The 16,886-nt window shown below is 43.1% G+C and overlaps 1 protein-coding gene across 5 annotated transcripts in view; it reads right to left on the bottom strand.

Annotated features, from left to right (window-relative positions):
• Positions 1 to 16,886, bottom strand: part of SHISAL1 (shisa like 1) — a 280,247-nt gene that overhangs the window by 130,696 nt on the left and 132,665 nt on the right. Inside the window, exon 1 of one of the 5 annotated variants that reach the window (XM_039519536.1) lies at positions 15,678 to 15,775. The exons of the other annotated variants lie outside the window; for them this stretch is intronic. The gene's annotated coding sequence lies outside the window, so the exon portion shown is untranslated. Of the gene's footprint in view, positions 1 to 15,677; positions 15,776 to 16,886 lie in introns of those variants that run through there. 5 annotated transcript variants of the gene reach the window in all.

Below are 16,886 nucleotides of genomic sequence, written 5' to 3'. Positions count from 1 at the left end.
ATATTCCTAGCTATCATCCACTAGGGTGACCAGATGTCCCGATTTTTGGGTCTTTTTCTTATATAGGCTCCTATTACCCCCCACCCACTGTCCTAATTTTTCACACTGGCTGTCTGATCACCCTATCATCCACACACAGGGAAATTAACTGGATAGCGATTCTGGGATAACTCCCCAAGTGGATGCTTGATTTTGTCCAAATTTACCTTAATCTGTTTTGGAAGTAGATTAAGCCAAATTGAAAAAAATTCTCTCTGATTCCAAAATAAGAGTGTCCATATGGGGACCTATTCCAAAATAGTTATTGTGCTTTAAAGTCATGCCCTCCCTTAATCCAAACTAATTTTCAAATGTAGACAAGCCCCTAGTTCATCTGGGTTCCTGCGCAGAACACCTGTCCAAGACAGCATGAGTGATCTTTCTTAAGCACTTTAAATTGAGCTAATTTCTGCACTACTTGGAGGAGCAGGTGTACAAGGATTGTGGGGTCAGGGTGAAAATGGGTTAAAGTTCACAGAGAAAGGCTATATTGTAAATGTAGAACTCACTCTTACAGGTGGTGTGAAGCTACACTGCCACAAGAGCAGCCCAGGGAGTTACAATTCCCTCCTCCCCCCGATTCCAGTCCTCTTGCTTCACAGGGGAAGTAATCTGCTGCTGGGCAATACCAGCAGCAGATTAATTCTTCTCCTCTATGCCAGCGCAACTCTGCTGGGACCAGAGCCAATGCTCCACCTATCTGTGCACTTCCCATTTGCCTGTGACTCACATGTGGGTAGTCCTCCCAGGGGAACGAGAGGTGCAAGGCAACCCATTACTCCCCTATGTGGTGTTTTAAGGCAGGTCACAATCCTGCCCTCACTTTGAGTTAATGTCCAATTTTCCAATCCATAAATTCTTATATAAAAATTCAGGTTCAAGCTGTTCTTCTCCTTGAGCAGCACCTGCAGATTTTGATCCAAAGGCTCTTTCCGCATAAAGTGTGTAGGTGGGAGCAATCTTGGAAATGTTTGGATACATTTGGAGTTGTGATTCACTTCTCTTAAAATTTTGCATAAACATGAACTGAATTATTCAGCAGTTTCCACCCTTCCCCCTTTCAATAAAGAAAAAAAAAGTGAAACCAAAAATCAGTCGGCTGCTCTTTTATAATAATATAATAACTTCCTCTCTCAGTGTATTTGCAATATTGCCACTTACGAACTATAAAAACCAAATGTTCACATAAAGTAAAACTTACATATAGAGATGTTAATATGCTGTATTCTGCATATGAATTCTGAAACGAAACTGGTAATGACATCTCTAAAGAACGGCTTGCTTGTTTTTTGAGCAATCAAGAAAAACTACATTGTTCTTTGCCATCCAAAAATCAGTGAGACAAAGTCAATGAGGTAATATCTTTATTAAACCAACTTTTGTTGATGGAAGAGACGAGCTTTCAGACTTAAACAGAGCTCTTCTTCCAAGATTCGTTGATAAAGATAATTATTTTGGTGACTTCTGTAAGACTTTTAATTATAGCATAATGCAGCACCAAGTCAAAGAGCTAGAATGATATTAAACTAACATGGGACACATTGCTGGCTAACTGATAGGTCTCAAAATATAACTGTCAAGGGAATTGTCATTGAACGGTTCTGTTTCCTGTGGGGTCCCACAGGGATTGGTTCTCGACCCTTATTTAAGATCGTTATCAATGACCTGAAAGAAAACATTAAATCACAACTGATAAAGTTTCCAGATGACACAAAAATTGACCGAGTAGTAAATAACAAAGAGGACAGTACACCGATTAAGAGGGATCTAAATCGCTTGGTAAACTGGGCACAAGCAAACAACATGCAGTTGTTTATGGCTAAATGTAAATGTATACCTCTGGAAACAAAGAATCTAGGCCATACTTATAAGACAGATGACTCTAGAGTCAAGCATCAGAGGGGTAGCCGTGTTAGTCTGTATCTGTAAAAGAGGCAAAGGCCTGGTCTACACTAGGCGTTTAAATCGGTTTTAGGAGCGTAAAACCGATTTAACGCCAAAACCGTCCACACTAGGAGGTACCTTATATCGATTTTAATGGCTCTTTAAACCGGTTTCTGTACTCCTCCCTAACGAGAGGAGTAACGCTAGTATCGGTATTAACATATCGGATTAGGGTTAGTGTGGACGCTGATCGACGGTATTGGCCTCCGGGAGCTATCCCACAGTGCACCAGTGACCGCTCTGGACCGCAATCTGAACTCGGATGCAGTGGTCAGGTAAACAGGAAAAGCCCCGCGAACTTTTGAATATTTCCTGTTTGCCCAGCGTGGAGCTCCGATCAGCACGGGTGGTGATGCAGTCCGAAATCAAAATAAAAAAAGAGCTCCCGCATGGACCATGCGGATGTGATCGCTGTAAGGGCAGGCAAATCCGTTCTATCAGCGCTCCGTTACAGAAGATGAAATTCAGAATCCTTTTTTAAAAATCTCCAGACAGACGCCATAGCAGGGACTCAGCGCACTGCAGCGTGACAAGCGTAACGGAAAGCCAAAGAATCAAATGGATGCTCATGGACTGGAGGACTGAAGCTATCCCACAGTTCCTGCAGCCTCCGAAAAGTATTTGCATTCTTGGCTGAGCTCCAAATGCTTCTAGGGTCAAACACAGTGTCCGCGGGTCAGGGCATAGCTTGGCAATCTACTCACCCACCCCCCACCCACCCCCAGAAGCGAAAGGTAAAACAATCCTCTGACTCTTTTACATGTCACCCTATCTTTACTGAATGCTGCAGATAGACGTGATAGTGCAGCACTCAACACCAGCATCCTTGCTCCCCCCCCCCACCATGGGCGGCTGATGGTACAAAAAGATGGAAATCCATCCTCATCATCAGCCTCAGCTGATGGTACAATAAGCTGGAAATCCATCCTCATCATCAGCCTATTGGCCCTAATTTTTTTTCTGGTGGATGGATGGTGCAATATGGCTGGTAACCATCCTCATCATAGCAACAGGGGGCTGAGCTCCATCAGCCCCCACCCTTCATGTGTAAAGAAAAGATTCAGTTGCCCCTGGACTAGCAGTGGGATGCTGGGCTTCTCTCCTACACACTGCTTAATGTCCTGTCTGGACTATCATAGCAGCTGGAGGCTGCCTTCCACTCATTTCTCACTAACAAGTCAGTGTGTCTTATTCCTGCATTCTTTATTAATTCATCACACAAGTGGGGGGACAATGCTACGGTAGCCAAGAAAGGCTGGGGGAAGAACGGAATCAACAGGTGGGGTTGTTACAGGAGCACTCCCTGTGAATAGCATACAGATCATAATTTCTGCAGGCTCTGACACAGAGCAGCTGTGCTCTCTGGTTCTATGATACGGTGGTTGTCTAGTACACTTGCCTATATTAGGCAGCACTGATTCTATTTTTAGATACCAAAAAGGAGGGATTGACTCAGGGAGTCATTCCCAATTTTTGCTTTTGCGCCCCTGGCTGATCGGCCAGGGGCACTTATGACAGCAGCTAATGGTACAAAACGATGGAAGGTGCAATATGGCTAGTAACCAATCTTGGCTTTTGCGCCCCTGGCTGATCGGCCAGGGGCACTAGCAGCAAATGGTACAAAAGGACTGGTAGCCATGATCATCCTCAGTTCCAATTTATGGAAGGGTTTGGATGGTGCAATATGGCTAGTAACCATCTCTGCTGTCATGCAAAAGCAAAAGCATGCTTCTGTGTAGCGCTGCTGAATCGCCTCTGTGAGCGGCATCTAGTACACATACGGTGAGAGTCACAAACGGCAAAACAAGCTCCATGATTGCCATGCTATGGCATCTGCCAGGGCAATCCAGGGGAAAAAGGCACAAAATGCTTGTCTGCCGTTGCTTTCCCAGACGAAGGAGTGACTGACGACATTTACCCAGAACCACCCGCGACAATGATTTTTGCCCCATCAGGCACTGGGATCTCAACCCGGAAGTTCCAAGGGGCGGGGGAGGCTGCGGGAACTATGGGATAGCTAGGGAATAGCTACCCACAGTGCAACGCTCCAGAAATCGACGCTAGCCACGGACCATGGACGCACACCACCGATTTAGTGTGCTTAGTATGGCCGCGCTCCACCCGATTTTATAAATTCTGTTTTACAAAACCGGTTTATGCAAATTCGGAATAATCCCGTAGTGTAGACTTACCCAAAGAGTCCTATGGCACCCTATAAACTAACAAATGTATTGGAACATGAGCTTTCGTGGGTGAACACCCACTTCGTCGGCTGCACATCCGACGAAGTGGGTATTCACCCACGAAAGCTCATGTTCCAATACGTTTGTTAGTCTATAAGGTGCCACAGAACTCTTTGCCGCTTTTAGAGTCAAGCAGTAACTCTGAAAAAGATTTGGGGGTTGTGATGGATAATCAGCTGAACATGAGCTCACAGTGTGATGCTCTGGCCAAATAAGCTCATGAAATCCTGAGATGCATAAAAAGGGAATTTTTAATTAAATTTAATTTTAATTTAAAACAAAATGATCACAATTACAGTATTGAGGCTATTAACGCTATACTAAACTTGCCTTTTAATTAGCATACAGCCATTCTGTGGTTACATTTCAGTCTTAAAATATGTAGAATATAGTTAATTCAAAATAGCCTGCTTCTTACCTTAGAACAGCTCTTACATTAGTTTATTTCTGGGAGGTAGTTTGGGTGTAGGAGGGTGCTCCAGGCTGGGGCAGTGTGTTGGGGTGCAGGAGAGGGTGAGGGGTGCAGGCTCTGGGAGGGAGTTTGGTACAGAAGGGGATTCTGATCTGGGGCAGGGGTTTGGGGTGCAGGAGGGGGTGGCCAATAGGAGCTGTGGGGACAGTGCTAGGGGCAGGGACAGCGCACAGAGCCGCCCCCACCCACCGGGGCTGCAGAGTTGTGCCAGCAGCTGGCCGCTTCTGGGAGCAGCATGGGGCCATGGCATGCAGGCAGCCTGCCCGAGCCCTGCTGCGCCGCCAGCCAGGAGCTGCCTGTGGTAAGCGCCTCCTGGCTGGAGCCTACACCTCGCACCCCCTCCTCCACCCCAATCTCCTGCCCCAGGTCAGAATCCCCTCCTGCACCAAACTCCCTCCCAGAGCCACACCCCTCACCTCACCCCAACACTCTGCCACAGTCTACGGTCCCTTCCTGTCCCCAAACTCCCTCCCAGAAATAAACTAATATAACAGCTGTTCTAAGGTAAGAAGTAGGCTATTTTGAATTAACTTAACTATATTCTACATATTTTAAGACTGAAATGTAACCACAGAACGGCTTTGTGTTAATTAAAAGGCAAGTTTAGTATAGCGTTAATAGCCTCAATACTGTAATTGTGATCATTTTGTTTTAAATTAGGAAAAAGATTTGTATACAGGGGCCCCTCAAAATCTAATAGCCCTGGGTCCACAGGAGACTTAATCCAGCCCTGGGAACAAATATTTAATAATGGGCTCTTCAGTCTAGCAGAGAAAGGTATAAGGTATAACACCATCCAATGGCTGGTAGCTGATGCTAAACAAATTTGGACTGGAAATAAGGCGTACATTTTTAACAGGAGGACCAATTAACCATTGGAACAATTTACCAAGGGTCGTGGTGGATCCTCTATCACTGACAATTTTAAAATCAAAAGTGAATGCTTTTCTAAAAGGATAGGAATTATTTGGGAGAATTTCTATGGTCTGTATTATACAGGAGGTCAGACTGAATGATCCCAATGGTCCCTTCTGGTCTTGGAATCCAAGAATCTATGAAACCTACCTTGTCTCTGTCATATCCTGGGACCAACATGACTACAACATCAAAACTGAAGCATTCTATAAGGTTTGAGCACATAAAGGCTGGGTATTCAAGTCTGATCAATACATTCTAGGTTGCATTTGTGGAAAATATATTAGCGTCAATACAACATTCCCCACAGCTGCTCTTAGGGAAGGATGGGGGGACAAATTCACTCAAGGTGTAACTTCTTTGGCTTCATGAGTTTGGTCCACTGTGCTTGTTTGATTATGATAACTCTACAAATGTCCTAGTGGATAAAATTACCATAAATATAATGAAAAATGATTTTGAAAACACTTTCCATAAAGGAGCTATAGAAATGGAAGGGATTTCAATATACTTGACAAACATCAATTTACAATACTCCTGTAACTTAGCTCCCAGGAGATACAATGTAAGAATGCTATAGGAGTAGTGTGCATTTATATATTGGATTTATATTTCGTTTAGTACATGAAATTATACTACAATAGGTCACACAAAATGTGTTAAATATATTAAAAAACAGCAAATCTGAATGTTCTTAGAGATCATTGTACAAACACTCCACACACACGTTAGCTTGTTAAGGTTACATAGTGCTCATTGCACAACCATGGAAATGCAGCAGCTGTTTAACAACACACAGCAACACTACCCAACAATTTAGGGCCTCAACACAATAAGATATCCATTCAGAACTGCCTGGAGAATGTAAGTGAGAGGAATTCCACATTGGGATGTGGCCTGAACATTAGGAAAAAGATATGGGTTCTCAAATGACTCGGACAGTCTTGGTTTTACACGTTAGCAGAAAAAAAAAGAAATTCACAATATAAATCAACTGCACGTAATGAGTAGGCTATAGACTAGAAGTATGAGGCCAGCCTTGCATTGACCCCTAATGATGCAAAGGGGAACATCTCCAACAATCTTAAATTCCTCACTTACGTACTTTATATTTCCTCAGTAAATCTATTTGGGTTTTTCAGGCACCTTCCATGGTGAGATTTTATTATCAATCAAAAATAAATTGACCAGGAATGTGCAATTTCTATGTGTGGGAGTTAGAGTTATTTCTATCTTCCATTGCCCCTCAGTGTGAAAATGAGTGGGTGGAAGATGTGGGAATCTGAGGCAGCACAGTGTGCTGCATTATGTATTCAGAATACTTGCTTTTAGTTTCTAGTCAGTGTAGTGAAGAGAGGAATCCCCATAAGGTTTTGGGTGACAAATGCTAGCCTCTAACCATGTTGAAAGAAATGAATCTGTTTAATTTTCCAACTATTATTAGTTTTGCTGTCTTCTAAATATACTGCAAGTAGCAATGAAAACTCAGTCGCTTACACACTTCTATGTAGCTACTTACATGATCTCCCCTCAGCATAGTATCCATACTATTGGAGCCATGCAAAACTTTACAAAAGAACCTGGAAGGAGTTATTTTGAATTTTGTTATATACCAGAAAATTGAGTTAGAGTCAAGGTTCAATGAGGTTTGTGAAACTTTCAGCCAAAATGAGCTGAATTTCATGTGATCCTGGGATCATGCTCTGGCTTTGGGTGGAGACCACGTGAAACTCGCATGGGATTCATATGTTTTACTGGAAATCAGGCAAAGTTTGGCAGTTTCAGTTGAGTTTTGTTTTGAATTTCTGAGTTTGTTCAATCTCAAAATGAAACTAAGGAGCATGAATGTGCATGGACTGAAAAAGGAAACAATGTTTGTATTAATGACTCCTGGATTCTGCACTGCTCAATGTATATGTACTAGTAATTTAAGATTTGAATGTGCCTACAACCAAGAACATCAGGTTTTTGCAACAGTGACCATTAAAATTGTGGAAGATTTGGCCATATTTAAAGTAGGTTCCTAGGCATGAGGAATCCGCTAAAGCCCAGTCTTCAGATAGGATGTACTGTGTTCTGAATCATAGAATCATAGAATTCAAGATCAGAAGGGACCATTATGATCATCTAGTCTGACCTCCTGCAAGATGCAGGCCACATAAGCCGATCCACCCACTCCTTTAGCTAGCGACCCCTGCCCCATGCTTCGGAGGAAGGCGAAAAACCTCCAGGGCCACTGCCAATCTTCCCTGGAGGAAAATTCGTTCCCGACCCCAAATATGGCGGTCAGCTGAACCCCGAGCATGCGGGCAAGACTCTCCAGCCATACCCTCTAGAAAAAGGTTATATCATGTCATTGACCCATTGTACAATTTACCAGTGTGGCACTTAATTGACCTATTGACTAAGCCCGTTATCCTATCATACCATCTCCTCCATAAACTTATCTAGCTTAATCTTAAAGTCATGGAGGTCCTTCGCCACCACTGTTTCCCTCGGTAGGCTGTTCCAGTATTGCACTCCCCTGATGGTTAGAAACCTTCGTCTAATTTCAAGCCTGAATTTCTTGACTGACAACTTATATCCGTTTGTCCTCGTGTCCACATTAGCACTGAGCTGAAATAATTCCTCTCCTTCCCTGGTATTTATCCCTCTGAATGATGTGGAGGGAAGCAGAATTGATGAAGTATGAGAGCCATAAGCCCAATACTGCTTAGAGATCCTCCTTTAGCTCAAGGGGCAGGCACCTCTGCTTTCATAAGGAGGAGGACCCAAATTCTGTACCTGCTGTCACCATGATTTTATTGTCAAGTGGGAGATTGCTACATGTCCACAAATTTGTTATATCAAATAACAAATTTGTGGACATGTTGAGGATATGCCTTGGGCCATCCTGGCCTTGATTCTTGGTAGAGCGCTGATGGAATTACAAGTACAGAACAAAGGCAGTATATGGCTCTACAGTACATCTATTTCCTGAAAAATTGACAGCTCTTTCCCTATAAGATAGTTTGGTATTTGTGAAGTATGACTTTTCAAGAAACATTTGTGTAGTAAGGCACAAAAATTTGAAGTGTGTATTTGCTACTGAGCTTTCTTCAAGCTAACTGGAGTGATGGATAGCTGACAGGAATCCATTCATATGTTGGAGGATACCTCATTGTTTGCCAGCACAGGAAGCATGTGTTGTACCTTTAAGCATCACTTGTAGTTTTCTACTGCACAGCGGCCTGCAATCTCATCCAATTGATTTTAATCAAAAATACTCAAAACTTCTCTAAAGGAGTTCTCTTCACCCAGGCTAATAAGATTAGGCAGCGTGTAATTAACTATCAACTCCTACTAAACCAGAAGATTGAAAGGCATCTCTCAGGCATTAAGCCTTTGGAGATGAAGAATTATTTGTTTACATTTTTAGTGAGTGGGAGGCAAAGAGAAGTAGATTCAGGGAGATGTAATATCCTATTGAGTAGAAAAATGAAAACCAAAACATATACTGTTAAAATTCAAACCAAAGGGTCTGGACTGCTTGGGGAAGAGGTTTGTGGACTGAGAGCCTTTCATCTCTAAGCTGCTTAAACTAATTGGCTTTCTTTTCCTTCATGCTGACCAGAGACACCAAGCATTTAATTTTATATGGAGACCAAAGTACCCCTCTTACTAGAGATGGTCCTTTGGGGTCAGGTTTGAAGTACGTTGGCGGGGAAGCATGGGAGAAGCTCATTCTGCTAGTACCTGTGCTTTATGTAACTATTTTATGAATGACACGCTTCAGTCTCCAGGGCTGTCAATTTGTCACCTTTCTTAAGCAATAATGTCCTGATCCAGTGTCCACTGAAGTCAATGAGAGTCTTTCCATTGATATCGATGGTTGTTAGGACAGACCAAGTCCATGCAAATTAACAAAGCGAGGAATGAGTAGAATCCAGAAAATGTAGAGTTTAGGCTTTCCCCTCCGTCCTTCGCTTGCTCTATGTTACTCACCACATGAGCTGCAATACTGAGGCACAAGAGGACAAGTAAAAAAATGGACTGAGAGCCTTAATGCATTTCTTCGCTCTTAGCAGTTTGTGTCTCATATTTCATGCTTTAATGCAGTGTTTAAAATTTAATTTTTTAAAAATCAGTAACAGAAAAATTAAATGATGTATTATTAATAATATCATACAGTGATATAGTACCTTTCAACCCAAAGGATCCCAAAACACCTTCCAACATAAATCTCAGATCTCCCTATTCATTGCATGCAGGGGAATTTAGGTTGTTGTAAGATCCATGCTTAGTGCTGTAGATTATTGCCTTTCAGCTACAGGAGATGGGGACAGACAGAGGCTCTACCACCAAGATAACCCTTTCAAGATTAGAGAGCAGAGGCCTTACCAAGTGGCTCAACAAGAAGATGGAGCCCGCTTAGAAGATAGCTAATGGGGACCCAGAAATGGTTCCTGAAGGACGTATGCATTTTGAGTGGGTGTGGTTAGTGGAGTATATACAGGGGAATTCACCAGCATTACTATACTGCTATAATTAGGTCACTGTGGACATTCTTACAGTGGCCTTTTGGGGTGTGGGGGGGGAGGGTTAGATTATACTGATAGTAATGCTGGTAAATTTCCCTGTGTAAACAAGACCTAGGATCCAAAGACAAATCACAGACTTCTTTAAAGCTGAGGGGTGTGCCAAAAAGTTTCCTTTGGGCTCAACAGAAGAAAAAACAAATCAAGCCCCTTTATGTAGTAAACATAGCTGAAGAAAATGGTAAGGACTTCCCAGGTCACGTGGGCCGAGGGGTTTGCCTGGTTGCAAATGCAGGGATTAGAATGTTGGTTTGCAGCCTATGGACATTAGAAGTGGGAAAGCCAGCAGAAAGAGTTGTAAGCATGACCCTAGGAGGAAGCGAAGAGACAGAGATTTTGAGTACAGATCTCACTGGAGTGGCAGACTTGGGGATTTCTGTTCAAGGAAACTTCCTGCTGCTGTTTGTTTCTATTGTGTTCAGGGAAACAGGACCCTGTGTACATTTTTTGTAAATAAACAAATTCACATTGATCATGTACCTGATTCATATCATCAGTTCTTCGTCCTAAAGAAAACAACCCTGCAAGGCAATGAATTTTGACTGTTTGGCCCAAAAGGGGCCAAACAAGCCATTCTCCTAGGACAGTGTTTCCCAAACTTGGGACGCCACTTGTGTAGGGAAAGCCCCTGGCGGGCTGGGCCGGTTTGTTTCCCCTTCTGCATCCGCACGTTTGGCTGATCGCGGCTCCCACTGGCTGCGGTTCGCTATCCCAGGCCAATGGGAACTGCTGGAAGCGGCGCGGGCCAAGGGACATACTGGCCGCCGCTTCCAGCAGCCCCCATTGGCCTGGAGCAATGAACCGTGGCCAGTGGGAGCCGCAATCAGCTGAACCTGCGGACGCAGCAGGTAAACAAACCAGCCCGGCCTGCCAGGGGCTTTCCCTACACAAGCGGCGTCCCAAGTTTGGAAACACTGTCCTAGGAGATACCAAGGTCAGAGAAAATCTCACATCCTGTTAGGGGAAACTGAAAGGCTGTTGATAGGTAGAATGTGAGACTTTTACAGGGGGTAACCTGAAACTTCAATATATGTATGAACTCAAAACTCTAAGGCCTGGTCTACACTAAGGGAGTGGGGGGGTCGAACTAAGGTACGCAAGTTCAGCTACGCGAATAGTGTAGCTGAACTCAAACTACCTTAATTCGAAGTACTCACCCGTCCAGACGCCACGGGATCGAAGTCCACGGCTCCCCCGTCGACTCCGCCACCGCCATTCGCGGTGGTGGAGTTCCGGAGTCGACGGGAGCGTGTTCGGAGTTCGATATATCTAGATTAGACGCGCTATATCGAACTCCGAGAAGTCGAATGCTAGCCGCTGACCTGGATGGTAAGTATAGACGTACCCTAAGGAGACCTGAACAATAAGCCACTGTGAACAAAACCTGCTCTTCATATACTCAAAATCCACAAGTATTGAAAATGATAGACCTCTCACAGATCTAGTCAATAATATTATATACAATCCAATCCTACAATATATCGACATGCTGGAGTGACCAGGGCTCTGGACTGGGACTCAAGGGACTGGTTCTATTCCCAGATCTCTGGCTGGGGTGCTGTGTCACTGTGGTCAGGTCACTGCACTTGTGCCTCTGCTTCCCATCCCATCCCATCCTCCATCTGCCTTGTGTATTTAGGGTTTGATTTTCATTTTACAAAAAGGCCCTTTAACGCCACCCTGTAACGGTGCCCTAAAATGGGTGTCAACTACTTTTGCACTCACTTTAGGACCTCGTCTACTGACAAACGTTGTACTGCTTTAACTATACCAATATAGTTAATGTAGCACAACTCTCTGAGTGCTGATGCAGTTATACCGATAGAAAGTTGCTTTATACCACTAAAGCAATTCCAATACAAGAAGGGGATTGATCTCTACCAGAATAAAGTCACCTTTATACAGGTATAACTAAGTAAATGTTGTACCACTATAACAATTTCAATTAAAAGAAAATTACTACACTCCTATCTGAAATAGATATACCAGTCCCCAAGCTGTGTGCTGACCATCCCAAAGGCACTTTACATTGCCAGAATGGTGTGCGGGGGCCTCAGTGTAAATGAGAATAAAGCCTCATCCCCTTTGTAAGCTCTCTGAGGCAGGAACTCTTTCTTACCAACCTAAATTACCTCTGCATGGCTTGCTTTCTTTGTTTCTGATCCTAAACTGTTGGGTAGTGTTGCTTTTCTGTTATGCCATGCCTACTCCACCACCCTGCTGCAAGGCAGAGGTCCTGCGCTCTCCCTCCCGCCCCCCAGTCCGGTAGGTGGAGAATGGGGGAAATAGGAGGAGCTCCGTGAGCCACACTTTAATGGTAAAAGAGTCACATGTGGAGTGAGAGCCACAGTTTGGCCACCCCTGGCATATGCTCTCCCCCCTGCCCCCAAAACTGTTTGCGTTTTGCTGGTGGGAAGAAGCAGTTCTAATTAGTGTACATACAGTTTATACAGGGTTTGGGATTCATCAGCTGAAGACATATTAATGTTAAGAATACTATTAGCTGGAAAAACATCCCAATCACTCTCATATACATGAAAATTACATCCTTAGATAAATTAAATAAGTACAGTGGATGAGATGCGAGCATAAAACTAGAAAGGTCACAGAATTCATAGTAGGCTAAATTTTTTTTTTTAAGAGTATTCCCCAATTTGGCTATCACTTCGGCTGGGAAATGAAGTGTTAAATAGAGAGGCATGATCATCTTTTCTTTTAAAGCCAGCTTATTGATTCATCCTACAGAGAGAATACAACACTATACTGTCCACTTACCCAAAGGACCTTTAGCAGAGCAATAACTGATCTCGTGTTATTTAAACCATTTCATTTTAATCTGTTTATGCATTGCACACTACAATTTTTTCTAAATGCAGAACTTAAAAGAAAATGTAAGAATTTATAGCTAGCTTCTGACCTCTTTCTACAATTGAAAAGTATCCTTTTCTAAAATAAACAAACAAAAAGTAATGGAAGATGGGAGACATTCCAGAAGACTGGAAAAGGGAAAATATAGTGCCCATCTATAAAAAGGGAAATAAGGACAACCCGGGGAATTACAGACCAGTCGGCTTAACTTTTGTACCCGGAAAGATAATGGAGCAAATAATTATGCAATCAATTTGCAAACACCTAGAAGATAATAAAGTGATAAATAAGAGTCAGCATGGATTTATCAAGAACAAATCATGTCAAACCAACCTGATAACTTTCTTTGACAGGGTAACAAGCCTTGTGGATGGGGGGAAGCGGTAGATGTGATGTATTTTGACTTTAGTAAGACTTTTGATACTGCACCGCATGACCTTCTCAATACAACCCAGATGGAGCTACTATAAGGGTGCATAACTGGTTGGAAGTTATGGGTGGGTGCATAACTGGTTGGAAAAACATTCCCAGAGAGTAGTTATCAGTGGTTCACAGTCATGCTGGAAGGGCATAACGAGTGGGGTCCCACAGGGATCAGTTCTGTTTCCGTTTCTGTTCAATATCTTCATCAATGATTTAGCTAATGTCATAGAGAGTACACTTATAAAGTTTGCAGACAATACCAAGCTGGAAGGGGTTGCAAGTGCTTTGGAGGATAGGATTAAAATTCAAAATGATCTGGACAAACCAGAGAAATGGTCTGAAGTAAATTCAATAAGGACAAATGCAAAGTACTCCACTTAGGAAGGAACAATCAGTTGCACACATACAAAATGGGAAATGACTGCCTGGGAAGGAATACTGCGGAAAGGGATCTGGCGGTCTTAGTGGATCACAAGGTAAATATGAGTCAACAGTGTAACACTGTTGCAAAAAAAGCGAACATTATTCTGAGATGTATTAGCAGGAGTATTGTAAGCAAGACACGAGAAGTAATTCTTCCGCTCTACTCCACACTGATTAGGCTCAACTGGAGTATTGTGGCCAGTTCTGGGTACCACATTTCAGGAATGATGTGGACAAATTGGAGACAGTCCAGAGAAGAACAACAAAAATGATTAAAGGTCTAGAAAACATGACCTATAAGGGAAGACTGAAAAAATTGAGTTTGTTTAGTCTGGAGAAGAGAAGACTGAGAGGGGACATGATAACAGTTTTCAAGTACATAAAAGGTTGTTACAAGGAGGAGGAAGAAAAATTGCTCTTCTTAACCTCTGAGGATAGGACAAGAAGCAGTGGGCTTACATTGCAGCAAGGGAAGTTTAGGCTGGACATTAGGAAAAACTTCTTAACTGTCAGAGTGGTTAAGCAGTAGAATAAATTGCCTAGGGAGGTTGTCATCACTGGGGATTTTTAAGAACAGGTTGAACAAACACCTGTCAGGGATGGTCTAGATAATACTTAGTCCTGCAGTGAGTGCAGGGGACTGGACTAGATGACCTCTCAAGGTCCCTTCCAGTTCTATGATTCTATGAAACAACAGCCTTGTCATCAAAATTAGTTGTCACTGGACCAGTTGCCATTGGAGTATTTTAGATCAGAGGATTTGTAAAGATAATAACTAATAAAATATAGACTGTATGCAGCATTTCACGTGTTCAAAGCACATAGACACTGATCCATACCACACTCCTGCTAGGTAGATGGTTCAGTATTATTTCCATTTTACAGATGGGGAAACTGACCCAGAAAGATTAAATTACTTGCCCCAAACCACACATCAAATCAATGGCAGAGCTAGGACCAGAATTTAGGTCTGCTCAATTACAACACTGCCTTTATCATCTGCCAAAATTATATTTAAACTGAAGCATATAATGCCTCTGGATTAAGCATATGAATGCAGGACAAACTAGCAGATGGCTGTTCTGTGGCTTATGTGAAATTGATTGGGCAGGAGTTCAGAGGAGGGGGAGAAGTCAGGGGAAAATAAGAGTGCGGATGAGAGGGGATAGGGAAAGGAGATGGGGAGAAGGCATTGAAGCAGAAGGGGACAGGGAGAGGCTGGGGTGAGGGGAAGCAAGAAGGGACTGTAACCATTAGGAACATTGCCCTGCAGAATCTGGAACTGAGTCTCCATATTCCTTTGCTGTCTTACAAATAGCTGTGAAATCCACTGGCAAAGTGTGTGTTTCCATCCTCATGTTAGCTCAAGTGGTAGAGGACTCTGCTGTTGATCTAAAGATCCAAACCCTGATGATGACCCATCTGGGGGTCAATATGAAGAAATGCATGAGAGTCCCTTCCTGCCCGCTCCCCCCCCCCCGATTTTTAAGTTTCAAAAAAAAATTAAATGATATAAAACAGCCACATTAAAAGAAGGTGGAAGTGTAAAGTCAGCACTTTAAGTTAGGGAATGCTAGAATAAAAGTTGCCTGTTGTTTCTAGGTCACCTGCCTCATTAGTTGTGGAAGATGAATGGAGCATGGTGAATGAGGCAGAAAAGAAAGGATAATCTTGTGGTTCATGCCATTGAATACCACCCTGGAGAACTGGATTCAATCCCTGCCTCTGCCACAGAATTGCTAAGTGATGCTGGGCAAGTCACTTAAACCAAACCTTTCACAGGTGGCCACTGCATGTTCCTCATTTTCTGGGTACCCAACTTGAGCCACGTGAGGTGCGTTTGCAGAAGTGCTCAGCACTCTCAGCTGCAACTGCAAAAGCACAGGAGGAAATTAATTTTGTATTAGTGCAGGGTTTGGATGGTGTGCAGTCAATAATGCAGATATCCTCTTCATTCAACGTATGGCTAAGAAGAACTGAATACCTACAAATTCAGTGACCACTGGCCATCCTGTGCAGTGAATGAGGCAGGGATCCTGTGGAAAAATACTATATGATCATGTGATTAAAGACTGTATCATAATATATACACACTAGAGGGGTAAATTAAGGTGACACGTATTTACTAACTTTCAAGTACTTGACTTTCCAACTGTATCATTCTTTTAACATAATATATAACATTAATAATGATGTAAAATATAACACACACACACACAGCTGATCAGTAGTTTTTATCATATGAATTATGATCCAAATGTGAATCACAAGTGGGTAGATGCTGGGTCACAATTAACTAGTTGAGAAATTAACAAAAGAAGAAGAAAATCCCACGAAAGCCCCTTGGTACAATTCTTCCCTGCCATCCTCCCCCATCTCTATGCTATACTTTGCTCTGAGCAAAGACATAATTTCAAGCAGCTGTGAAGCTGGATGCCTTTGACTCTGCAGCCCAGAGGTTGTGCACTCAGTTAAAGCAATACCTTCCCTTGGGCAGGAAGCAATGTGAGGCAAGGGTTGTGAGAGGAGAGAGAAACATCTAGCATTCCCTCCACAGCTCATATGCAACACCCTCAGACACACAGGTTCGGAAGGGCCCTCGAGAAGTCATTGTGACATTCCCCAGGGTACAACCTGGATTGCTGAACTGCCGTGTCCCCTTAGCTCTCCAGCCTGAGATGCCCTATACTGCTATGCCTAATGAATAGCAAACCTCTCCAGGTTCTGATCACTCACAGCTACCAGCATACAAAGTCATTCTCGGCTGAATGCATAAATGCTATGCCCAGCCATCCTTGAGTAGACACAGGGCAACACCAACATATTCCCTCAGTCCCAGTTTTGCTCCCCAGAAATGTGCATCTTGAACTGTTCAGTAGCCCACTGAATGGTACAAGCTCATGATTTTAGTCTGTCATTCCAACAAAGAGTAATGAACATGCGCCAGCCCTGTTGACCTGAGTAGAGATTTCCCAAACACTT

Source organism: Mauremys reevesii, linkage group 1 (assembly GCF_016161935.1).
Source record: "Mauremys reevesii isolate NIE-2019 linkage group 1, ASM1616193v1, whole genome shotgun sequence".
Taxonomy (NCBI): Eukaryota; Metazoa; Chordata; order Testudines; family Geoemydidae; genus Mauremys; species Mauremys reevesii.
This window is presented reverse-complemented; position numbering and strand designations above follow the sequence as displayed.